This window comes from Tachyglossus aculeatus, chromosome X1 (assembly GCF_015852505.1).
Source record: "Tachyglossus aculeatus isolate mTacAcu1 chromosome X1, mTacAcu1.pri, whole genome shotgun sequence".
Taxonomy (NCBI): domain Eukaryota; kingdom Metazoa; phylum Chordata; class Mammalia; order Monotremata; family Tachyglossidae; genus Tachyglossus; species Tachyglossus aculeatus.
In genome coordinates, this window is record NC_052101.1 from 53,154,373 (window position 1) to 53,167,215 (window position 12,843).

General features: G+C 48.7%; 1 protein-coding gene across 6 annotated transcripts in view; it reads right to left on the bottom strand.

Moving 5' to 3' along the window:
* The window catches only part of FAM13B (family with sequence similarity 13 member B), a 92,889-nt gene that overhangs the window by 75,391 nt on the left and 4,655 nt on the right, over nucleotides 1–12,843 (bottom strand). For all 6 annotated transcript variants that reach the window (XM_038772636.1, XM_038772634.1, XM_038772635.1 and 3 more), the window contains exon 2: nucleotides 1,014–1,180. The gene's annotated coding sequence lies outside the window, so the exon portion shown is untranslated. The remainder of the gene's footprint in view (nucleotides 1–1,013; nucleotides 1,181–12,843) is intronic.

Below are 12,843 nucleotides of genomic sequence, written 5' to 3' on the forward strand. Positions count from 1 at the left end.
TCCCGGCACGTTTACTGGATACAGAGTCACAGTCACCCCTCTGCAGAAAGTGTTTTGAAAGACCCGCCGGCCTCTTTTGCTCTGAAGCTGCTGCCTCAAAAGGGGCAGGCCAGCTGCTTGGACTCCTGCCTCCAGGAGCGGAGAGGCCCACGGGGAGAGGGCAGGTGGGAAAAATGGTGACCAGGGGAAGAATATGTTAACAAAGATGTTGCAGGACCCTCAGTGGGGAAGATGGGGGCAGCAAGAAGGTATGGTGCCAAATCACATGAAATCGGTCTTTGGAAGGAAAATGTGGAGAACAGCTTTTTCTAAAACTTTCCTTTTAAAATCCATGTGTCTTACCGTCTGATGGTCAGCCATTTTGTTTTCATTTTAACTGAAAATGTACTACTTGGAGTATTTAAAAAAAAAAGAGGAAAAAGTAAAGAAAGAAAATCCATTTTCCCTCCTTCTGATTTTCACCCTAATACAACCGGCTTCCTGGGAGCTGACATATCTTTCAGATAACCAAAAGGGTGGGTGGGGAAGCCAAGGTCCCAATACTGTCCTGGGGGTGTTCAGGGAGGCTCCCAGGGGTCGGGACGACTCACAAATACCCTCTCCCACCAGCAGCTCCAGATTTGGAGTGGGGAGGGTGGTATTTTCAATAACGAGGCCCCATTCGGCCCCAGGATTCACTCTGCTATTTTCCCAGGTGGGGCACTCTCACCTCCTGATATCCCTCATTTTTTTGTTGCTGAAATCATCATTTTTCATCATTCCCAAGAAAAAAATGGAAAGCCCAAAACGAAGTGCTCTAGCTCAACCCAGTATGCAATGGTTTACTCATTTCTGTGTCCTGGCCCTTTTTGTTTCAGGTTGCCTGGGTTTTGCTTTTTGTCCTGTCTCCGCCATTAGGCTGTATCCTCCTTGAAGGCAACTGTCTTTCAGGGCCTGCCCATGCCAAGCTCCACAGGCTCTCTAGCACCCACCCAGGGGCCGGGAGGTGCTCACCGCTGTCTGACGCCACTCACCTTCGCGTATTTAAACACCTAAGTTTAAAAAATGGTTTCCGCACCAGCTATCCTCACTGAGCAAGCATCCTTTGGTGATTTATGGCTGTTTGAGATTATGGCAGAAGATCAGCCTGTAGTTCCTCATTGAAGAAACACAGCACTCGATCAGTACTTCAGCAGTTAATCTAGAAAATAAGAGAAGGAAAAAAATTTAACTCAAGTCCCTTTCCATTTCAAGTTGGACACAATGACTTCAGTTTCACCCTCAGTCTGGAATTCTTTTCCAAGAATGAAAGCTCATTCGCTAGTCGTCTCCAACCAGCCCCTGGGAGAGACCACAGCGAGCAACCAAATTGGTTGCTTGTGCTTCGCCGGCTGCCCAATCTCCCCCACCGTGGAGCATATAACGAGGACAGATGGGCGGCATAAGTGGTACCGCAGTCTCTCCGGCATGACGATGGCCCGGGATTATTTTGTCTCCCTTGCCCCTGAAAGAGCTTGCTGAAAATCAACATGCTCAATCAAGTCTTTGGTTCAGGGGACATGTGACTTTCAGTGTGGAGGGTGGATATCACTATCCGTAACAAGGCGGGCAATTTGCTTTGAAGGGACTGGGCCTGTGGGACTGGGACTGACTCTCACCAACTCACCCATTCCTCTGGGCACGCAAAGCACAGCCCGACGATTAGCAGGTCTGACTTGGGCACAACGCCCGCCATCCTACTGAGTGAATCCAGCATGGCGACCTGACTCTTGGAGGTGAGGGAAGGAGATGAGAGAAGGGTCACACTCTCCCTCCCTCCCGGCCTCCAGCCTCCCTTGTCCCCAAAAGCTGCATGACAGCGTTACCCTTGCCACGCTTCCGGGGAGACCACAGTCAGCTCTAGGCTGCCCATGGAAACCCCCAAAAGAGGCGAGAACCTGTGCCCGGCCGACCAGGATGGGTTCTCCCTTCAACTCCCAGTTCCCCCCATCCTACTCTCATCCACCTCATGCTGGCACGAAACCAGGTCTAGCCCCCTTGAAAAGGCGGTAAAGACAAACTGCACAGATTCAGAGCCTCCACACGGCAAAATGCCAGAGGGAGAAGTGAGAGAGAGAGCCCCTGGTGAGGCGCGGGGTGAAGAGTTACTCACTCCATTCCAGAGACAGCCAGAACAGAACGGCTTCCAGTGAGCGTCTCGTCCCAATTCCTCCCACATCCGCCTCCCGCCATGGGCCTGGAGAACTGTCACCAGGAGGGGGCTCGGAACCTCTGCAGAGAGCAGCTGGGAGCCATGGGCTTGAACACTGAGTGTCTCTAGGCTCTCCAGCCCGCCTGGTGTCCCCTTCGGCCCCCTCGGGATCATCTCAGGTCCTACGATCACGGTGCCTCCCCCTGTCCCGGCAGCGTCTCAGAGGCGTGGGGATCACTCCGCCGTGGGCACTGGACACTGCACAAGGCCCCACCGTCCCTAGCAGTCTGGGACGTTTCCCAACTCCACTTCGGCACACTGATACCGAAAAGGCCCGTGACCGTACTTGGTCAAAGGGGGTTCAGGCCAGTGGAGGAATGCTACCATACTCTGTAGCTCATTTTAATTAGTAATTATTTATACCTCCAGGAGGAACATTAAAATTGCAGGTAAGGAGAAACACATTCCTAACAAAGATTTCACAGACATTCTGAAATGCCTGTCTAAACAAGTTGCATATTCACTTGTTTTGGGGCGGGGGGAGGGGGGAAGGCTTCAAAGGAGAAATTCACATTAAAGGCCTTTTACAAAGAATAATTTGGCAGGGCTAAAATTTTAATGGTCTTCTTTGAATCAGGAATATTAGAAATTAGGTTGGTACTTATTGGGTAGACAGGAAATGAAAAACTAAAGAGGAGCTGCTTGCTTATGCAACATTTCTCAGAAATGCACGGTGCAGTCAAGACTCGGCAGCTCAGAGGCGGCACGGCAAACACCGGGTTGGACATGTCATGACCCAGCCCCCGGCCCCTGTCTGGAGAAGCACCTCAGAAAGCCACTGGTTCCCATCGGGCCTTGGGAAACAGGGCAGGCACCCATCTTCAGTCTGGACTGCCCAGGACAGGCTAATAATAAACAATATGATTACTCAGATTATTACTTCCGGGATTTAGAGGGTGAATTGGGTTCAAAAAAGGAAGCTTATGTTACCATTATGGTACTTACTAAGCACTCGCTGTGGCTCAAACCACTGTGCTAAGCACCGGGATACAAAGAAGAGAGCCCGAATGGACACGGCCCCTCGTCCCACACGAGACTCACAATCCAAGAGGGAAGAAGAGCAGGGATCTTATTCTCATTTTACCGGTGAGGAAACTGAAGCCCAAAGAAGTTCAGTGACTTGCCCCAGGTTATACAGCAGACCAGTGGCAGAGCTGGGGTTCAAACTCTGGTCTCCAGACTCCCACACCTGTGCTTGTCCTTTCATCCCTTTACCTTTATTTTTTGCAGTTAATTTTCCAGTGCATTCTTCCCTTTCCCCACTTAATTCTACAAAACAAGGCAACAGGAACAGGGAGTCATGAGGGTCAAGCCACAGAGTGCCCAAAGGAGAGGCTTCAAGATTTCTGGAAAGGAGAAAGAGTTCAAAAAAGGGTAAAGCCATTTTATACATGTGTAAACTTGATGTTAAGGAAATTAGTTCTTAGCACTTCATGGGAAGAAGTATTTCAGGGGTGATCAATCCCCTAATCACAAAGCATCAGATTTCTGAGACATTATCATACTCTCCCAAGCGCTTAGTGCAGAGCTCGGCACAGATTAAGTGCTCGATACAATTCACTGATTGATCAGACTACGAAGCCACCTTACCCAACAAAAACGGCAGCACAGACACCAGGTTAGGGTTTGGACTCAGCTGTCACTGACCTGACAACAGACCTGAGCAACTTCACGCTACTTTTCATCCAGCAGGTCATTTACGATGTCACCAACTGTAATGGTATCAAGCACTTCTGCCCTAAAACGGGACCCACGCCCATCGATAATCTGACGTTCAGAGAAACGGTCCCTAGGATTCATTGCCCGGACACCTTCAAGTAGTTAGTTGGTCCATACGAGTCGGAGTTTCATCTTCCATTTTGTTCAGCTTTCGAGGCAGATTCGCCAATGCCATAAATGCGAAGGGCAGACAAAGACTTCTCAAAAATGGCTGTCTAACTTTCTTCCTGTCAGAGACTTCACACTCACGGAGTAACATATGGATGATGATTGATTGGTCTTTACCACTGCATACCACACGATCTTGTTCTTTTTCTGACAAAATAACCCAAAGCAACTCTCCGATAGGAACCTAGCCATGAAAGAATGAAACCAACTCCACTGTCCTAACTGAAAAAGGGTACAAAGATAGACTGCTAGGGTAACTCCTGAAGAATCTCAGTTTTCTCCAGGGTAGCTTGACATCTCTTACCCGACATTTGATGAGGTCACAGGGCCATGTTGGCTGAAGGTGGGGGGAGGCGGGGGTGGAGAAAGGGTCAATTCAAGTGCTCCACCCCTGTGTTTATTCCCTCAGGGTGGAGAGGAAGGATCCATCTGCACCAAATGCTTCAGCTGCTTCTTGGGCTTGTGGGACTCTCCACCCCTGTCATCCTAACCTACTCCCCAGGCCTGAATTTTTCTTTTAAACGGTATTTGTTAAACACTTACTATATGCCAGGAACATAGTGAGTGCTGGGGTAGATTCAACCTAATCAGGTTGGACACAGTCCATGTCTCATAAGGGGCTCAAATTTTAATCCTCATTTTACAGATGCGGTAACTCAGGCATAGAGAAGTTAAGTGACTTGCCCAAGGTCACACAGCAGACAAGCGGCGGAGCTGGGATTTATTCTACACTCATCCAAAAATCCTTCTCTCCCATCCCCACCTCAAGTTTTTTTTTTAATCGTTCCCCACTTCCTCACCTGCCAGCAGCAGCATTCTTTCCTTTCAGAACTCCCCAAAGGACTTGGCTTAGGCAGGAAGTTGTACTTCTATTAGCCACACTTGGTTCCAAGCGCTAAGAACCCTCCGTTTATGAATACCTGTATTCAATCTGTTCCTAAACCTTCTGTTTACAACTTTCTGCTTTTTGAATTTCATACCTGTGTGGGAAGGAAACTCCTCAAGGACAGGGGCCAAGCCTCTGATGTCCGCTGTAAAAACCTGGGCCTCCCCCCCACCCCCGCAACCGGGGGCATACACGACAATGACATTCAATATCATTCCTGTTCCGTGGCTTAGTGGAAAGAGCACAGGCTTCGGAGTCAGAGGGCGTGGGTTATAACCCCGGCTCTGCCACTTGTCTGCTGTGTGATCTTGGGCACACTTCTCTGTGCCTCAGTTACTTCATCTGTAAAATTGAGATTAAGACTCTGAACCCCACGTGGGACAACCCGATTACCTTGTATCTTCTCCGGTGCTTAGAACGGTGCTTGGCACAAAGTAAGTGCTTAAACACCAAAATTATTATTATTATTATTATTATCACACCTGTTCTTGACCATCTAAACCACTCTGGTACACAGGCACCCAGCAACTGGAGACAGCTGTTCCTTTGATTGCCCACCACTTTAATAATAATAGTGGGGGTATTTGCTGAGTGCTTACAGTGTGCCAGGCACTGTACTAAGTGCCGGGGCATACCAATCAATCGTATTTAGTTAGCACTTACTATATGTAGAGCACTGTACTGAGCACTTGGGAGAGTACAATATAACAGAGTTGGTAAATGCATTCCTTGCCCGCAATGAGCTTACAGTCTAGAGGGAGGCAGCTATGAATATAAATACATTAAGGAAACAATAATAGTGGCACTTGTTAAGTGCTTACTATGTGCCAGACACTGTGCTAAGCACTGGGGTGGTGTAAGGGGAATACTGTGGAAGAATAACGAGGCAGACTCTTAGTGGCACTTAACCAATCTAGCGCGAGACCTGAATGAACACACCACGTAACCCCCGGTGCCAATCCGAGAACTGTGAGTCCCTTGATTCATATTCCAGGAAGGATGGTCCCTGATAATAATAATAATAATAATGACGGCATTTGTTAAGCGCTTACTATGTGCAAAGCACTGTTCTAAGCGCTGGGGGGATACAAGGTGATCAGGTTGTCCCATGGGGGGCTCACAGTCTTAATCCCCATTTTACAGATGAGGGAACTGAGGCCCAGAGAAGTGAAGTGACTTGTCAGCTGGGTGACTTCGGGCAAGTGGCGGAGCCGGGATTTGAACCCATGACCTCTGACTCCAAAGCCCGGGCTCTTTCCACTGATAATGAATAGCCACATCCCTGCACCAGTTGCAGCACAACTCAACTCTGGAAATGTAGTCTTTATCTCACAGAGCAAGGACAAACACAAAAGTCTGGACTGTGGGGAAAGTGCCAGACTCGGTCAGGAGGATACTTCCCCAGGCGATAACGTGCCCATAGCCCCCCTCCTTCAAATGTTCCACATGAAACCAGCACAGCTTATAAAAACGTGCTTCTCCCCCGCCACCCCCACCCCCACTGAGACCCACGACGGCCGGTCATGCAGACCGTCCTTCTGCATTCCCCGCGGCTCCCCGGGGGCAGCTATGCTTGGGTCTCCTTGCACTGATCCAGACGTGACTATTGAGATACCATTGTGACTGATACCAACAGCAATCTGTTGTACTCCCCAGACGCAGCTGTATCAGCATCTCCCTGCACTGATCAGGGAGAACACTTACCCATTAAATCTACTTAAATGTAGCCTGTGCGTGTCTTGCATCGTTGGTACCTTTTTGAACCATATCATGTGGACTTACTTCCGGTATCTTTTGCACTCACAGGTGGATGCAAGCAAATCGGGTTGGACACAGTTCCCATCCCACATGAGGCTCACGGTCTTAATCCCCATTTCACAGATGAAGTAACAGGCACAGGGAAGGCCATAGAGCGGACAAGTGGCAGAGCCAGGATTAGAACCCAAGTCCTTCTGATTCCCAGACCCATCCTCTAATCACTAGGCCACTGCATGTAAGTTCTGTGGGGCTGAGGGAAAGGTGAATAAAGGGTGCAAATCCAAGTGCAAGGGTGACACAGAAGGGAGTGGGAGAGGAGGGGCTTAGTCAGGGAAGGCTTCTTGGAGATGTGACGTCAATAAGACTGTTAAGGTGGGGAGAGTGATCATCTGCCGGATATGAAGTGGGAGGACGCTCCGGTCCAGAGACAGGATGTAGGAGAGAGGTTAGCGGCGAGACAGGAGAGACTGGGGTACAGTGAAAAGGTTAGCATTAGAGGAGTGAAGTGTGTGGACTGGTTTGGGTAGTAAGAGAATAGCGAGGTGAGGTAGGAGGGGGCAAGGTGATGGAGTGCTTTAAAGCTGATGGTAAGGAGTTTCTGTTTGTTGTGGAGGTGGGTGGGCAGCCACTGGAGGTTCTTGAGGAATGGGGAAACACGGATTAAACATTTTTGTAGAAAAATGATCTGGGCAGCAAAGTATGAGCTGGAGAGGGAAAGGAAAAGAGGCAGGGAGGTCAGCAAAGAGGCTGATGCGGTAATAATAATAATGGTACTTGTTAAGCACTTACAATGTGCCAGGCACTGTACTAAGCGTTGAGATGGATACGAGCAAATCGAGTTGGACAAAGTAGCTGTCCCATATGGGGCTCACAATCTCAATCCCCATTTTACCAGTGAGGTAACTGAGGCCCAGAGAAGTGAAGTGACTTGCCCAAGGTCACACAGCAGACATGTGGTGGAGCTGGGATTCAAACCCATGATCTCTGACTCCAAAGCTCGTGCTCCTTCCACCGAGCCATGCTGCTTCTCTTGAATGAAAGAGATGAGTCCAGTATCACGCCAAGGTTATGAGCTTGTTAGGAAGGGTGGTAGTGCCGTCTACAGGGTTTGGATGGGAAGATAGGGAGTTCTGTTTTGGCCTTAACCTTGACTTTATCAGACTCATCTCTCTCATTCAACCCACACATTCAATCTGTCACCAAATCTTGTCAGTTCAACTTTCAAAACACTGCTAAAATCTGCAATTTCTTCTCCAAACTGCTACCCCATTAATCCAAGCACTTATCCTATCCTGCCTTGATTACCATTTCAGTCTCCTTGCTGACCTCCCAGCCTCCAGTCTCTCCCCACTCCAGTCCACACTTCACTCTGCTGGCCAGATCACATTTCTACAAAAGCGTTCAGTCCATTTTTCCCTCATACTCAAGAACTTCAAGTGGCTGCCCGTCCACCTCAACATCAAACAGAAACTCCTTACCATCAGCATTAAAGCACTCCATCACCCTGCCCCCTCCTACCTTACCTCCCTGATTTCTTGCTACAACCCAGCCCACACACTTTGCTCCTCTAATGCCAGTCTACTCACTGTACCTCCATCTCGTCTAACTTGCTGCCAACCTTTCACCCATATCCTGTCTCTGTCCTGGAACACCCTCCCTTTTCATATCTGACAATTACCCTACCCACCTTAAAAAGCCCCATCGAAGGCACATCTCCTCCAAGAGGCTTTCCCTAAGCCCTCATTTCCTCTTCTCCCATTCCCTTCTGTATTACAGTGATTTGCTACCTTTATTCCCCACTCGCCTCCCCTCCCCCCCAGCACTTATGAACATATCTGTAATTTATTTATTGTCTGCCTCCCCGTCTAGTCTGCAAACTCATTTTGGGCAGGGAACATGTCTACCAGCTCTGTTATACTGTACTTTCCCAGAAGCTTAGTACAGGTGCTCTGCACACAGTAAGTGCTCAATAAATACAACCGACTGATTAAATCATAAACTCAGAGAGCAGGGACCTTGACTTCTTTTATTGTCTGCTCCCAATAAATGCAGATAAGAAGCACACCTGAAAACCTTTAGTGGAATGGCATGAACCCTAATTTTTTAAATGGAATTTAAGCTCTTATTGTGTGCCAGGTAGTGTACTAAGCGCTGGGGTAGATAGAAGATAATCAGGTTGGACACAGTTCCTGTCCCACAGGGGCTCACGGTCTTAATTCTGGTTTTACAGATGAGGCAACTAAGTCACAGATAAGTTAAGTGACTTCACCCAGGTCAAACAACAGACAAGTGGTGGAATGAGATGGAATGTGCTCTGCACATTACAGAGTAAAGGAGGAAAGACCCAATTTAGCTAGTCCCTCAGATCCTGCATAGGTATGTTCCCCTTTAACTTCCTGAAATAAATTCAGTACCCAAAGCAATGTTTCCCTCAACAGCGAGGTAAACAACCAACTATTCATGAATGTCATTTTAAATCTGACTGCAGGAAGAAGTTCTAGCTATTACACTGGCCCACCCACACACTGAAAAGAAAGGATTTATTCACGTTACCCAGATTCCATTATATTTTTGTTTGTGGCCAAAAGCCACCCAGTAAACTCAGAAATATTCTCCCCTTTAATCCTCTAAAAACCAGTGGACACCAGGAGTGCCACTGAAAACACTCATTTTCTGACTCGTTTTTGTCAGCTCACACACTGCCCGGTAATTAAAAGGGTCTACTGTAGACCGACAAAGTTTTTTACTCGCAAATGTCACCCACCAGTGAAGCAACATTCCCTCGTTTGTCCATCCTAATGACAGTCTTAAGCTTGTTTTATTCCAAAGTGACTTGTAAAGACTGGGGCAGAACAAGATGCATACTTAAAAAAATGTCAGGAGGGGATCTGGGGACCCTCTGCAACTTGATTCCAGGGAGGCGAAGGACTTCTCTGGCTTAGTTCTAGGAGTTCGGTTTAAGTCTGTCTCCCTCTCCCCAGCTCCAGTCCTAAGACAAGAAGGTACCTTACATTCATTCGTTCATTCGTTCAATCGTATTTATTGAGCGCTTACTGTGTGCAGAGCACTGTACTAAGCGCTTGGGAAGTACAAGTTGGCAACATATAGACACGGTCCCTTACCCAACAACCGGCTCACAGTCTAGAAGGGGGAGACAGACAACAAAATGTGGACAGATGTCAAGTCGTCAGAACAAACAGAATTAAAGCTAAATGCACATCATTAACAAAATAAATAGAATAGTAAATATGTACAAGTAAAATAGAGTAATAAATCTGTACAAACAGATATCAGGTGCTGTGGGGAAGGGAAGGAGGTAGGGTGAGGGGGTGGGGAGGAGGAGAGGAAAAAGGGGGCTCAGTCTGGGAAGGCCTCCTGGAGGAGGTGAACTCTCAGTAGGGCTTTGAAGGGAGGAAGAGAGCTAGCTTGGCGGATGTGTGGAGGGAGGGCATTCCAGGCCAGGGGGAGGACGTGGGCCGGGGGTCAGTGACCACTCCAGGTGACTCAAAATGTCACATTTTGTTGTGGTTCACTTAAACAAAATACAGCAACAACAAAACAGCTCACATCCCCCACCAGGCACTGTGTAGGAAAAGTCTTCCACAACATGAGAGTCAGGTGAGTAATTGGTGATACTAATAAAGGATGGGGGTGGGGGAAGGAGGGAGAGGTTTCTAATGACTCCAGCCGCATGGTTTACATTTTTTTTTTTGAGGATGATATTTGTTAAGTGCCTACTATGGGCCAAGCACTGTACTAAGCCCTGGGGTAGACCCAAGATCATCAGGTTGGACGCAGTCCCCAGCCTGCATAGGGCTCAGTCTTAATCCCCATTTTACAGATGAGGTATAGAGAAGTTAAGTGACTTGGCCAAGGTCACACAGCAGACAAGTGGCGGAACCAGGATGAGAACTCAGGGCCTCTTCCCAGGCCTGTGCTCTTTCCACGCTGCTTTTCGATAACTGGGATTCATTAATGCCACCAGAGTACTGGAGAAAATGCATGCAAAAAGCCTGTCACAGTGACAATCTAGCCATGTTTCCGTACTCCCGCATCACAGCACATGAGTCAGATGACCCTGGAGAATCTCAGTGTGTAGCCATCTTGGCTTTCACTGGGTACCAGGGGCACACCTAAGCTCAGGCAGAAGCTCAGGAGAACATGGACAGGAACATCAGGGAGCGAGCCACCCTCATCAAAAGCCTCACCACTTTTCCACACACCCTCCCCTTCCTAGACTGGGTGGGACCGCGGAACGTCAACAAACCATTGTGGCCTTCACTTACTAGAACATAAGAACTGGAGAAATAAGGAAAACTGCTAGAGATCAAGCCCCTGCCCACAAAGCTTGCCCAATTTTTTTTGTTTATTGGACTAGAGGAGAGAAGCCCTTCAAATTTTTTCAGCTACATTACTGTAAATTACTTTAAGACCACTGTTCACCAAAAAGCCCTCACAATTCCCCTCATGCCAACTGGAAAATGATCTCTTCTCCTTTCCAACTGATTACCAAATATGTATTACAACTGACCATATTCCATAGCCTGGCTCTATGTTCCAGGATCTCTCTTCTGACCACTTTATCCACTCTCTGGGCTTTCACCCACTAATGTGAGTGACAAACGGGAATTCTAGAGTTAAATGGGAATGGAACAAGAGCTGAACGAACAAGGAACTTTCACTTCTGGACCTCTTAGGTCAGTTTCACATTTGTTGTAGTAGTCTGTGTCTACTATGCTATAGGGGGGAAGGGGGAAGGGAGGGCGGGGGAGGGGGAAGGGAGAAAAGGGGGGGAGAGGGGGGAAGGAGGAGAGGGGAGGGGGAAGGAGGAGAGGGGAGGGGGAAGGAGGAGAGGGGAGGGGGAAGGAGGAGAGGGGAGGAGGAGAGGGGAGGGGGAAGGAGGAGAGGGGAGGGGGAAGGAGGAGAGGGGAGGGGGAAGGAGGAGAGGGGAGGGGGAAGGAGGAGAGGGGAGGGGGAAGGAGGAGAGGGGAGGGGGAAGGAGGAGAGGGGAGGGGGAAGGAGGAGAGGGGAGGGGGAAGGAGGAGAGGGGAGGGGGAAGGAGGAGAGGGAGCAGGAAGGGGGAAGGAAGGGGGAGGGAGAAGGTGGGGGGGACAGGGAGGGAGAGGAGATCTGCACTCAAGATAATTTCTAAATTTGGTAAATTCACACCCAACAGCTTGTGTGAAAGGAATCGGGGATTAAATCCACTTCAGAAAATGTGTCCGCTGTCTGTGGCCACTGATGACACTTAAAAAAAGTCTTAAAACTAAACCAACACAAAAATTGTCTTGCTCTTTCCATCTGGACGAAGACACACACCCCTGCTTCTTCCCATCCCAGGGGCAAAAACAAAGCACAGCCCCAAAAGAATTTTGGGAATACAGGCGACAAGTAAAAGCATTTACAGGCAGTGTCTGCCCAGGGCAGGTCTGACAGAGGGCTAGAACAGGGGTGGTGAGAAGCAGTGTGGCCCAATGGAAAGAGCATGGGCCTGGGAGTCAGAGGACCTGGGTTCTAATCCCGGTTCCGCCAACTGCCTGCTGTACTACCTTGGGCGAGTCACTTCACTGGGCCTCAGTTGACCCATCCGTAAAATGGGGGTTAAGCCTGTGAGCCTATGTGGGACATGGACTGTGCCCAACCTGATGCCTGTTCTTCCCAACTTTCCCAGCATGGTAGACGGCACCACCATCCTTCCTGTCTCACAAGCCCATAACCTTGGCATTATCCTTGACTCCTCTCTGTCATTCAACCCATATATTCAATCCATCACTAAATCCTGTCTTCCCACCTTCACAACAAACCTAAAACCCACCCTTTCCTCTCCAAACAGCAACCATGTTAAAACTATCACTCATCCTATCCCACCTGGATTACTGCATCAGCCTCCTTGCTGACCCCCCAGCCTCCTGTCTCTCCTCACTGCAGTCCATACTTCACTCTGCTGCCCAGATCATTTTTCAACAAAAACGTTCAGGACGTGTCATCCTGCTCCTCAAAAAACTCCGGTAGTTGCCCACCCACCTCTGTACCAAACAAAAACTCCTCGCCATTGGCTTTAAAGCACTCACCTTGACCCTCC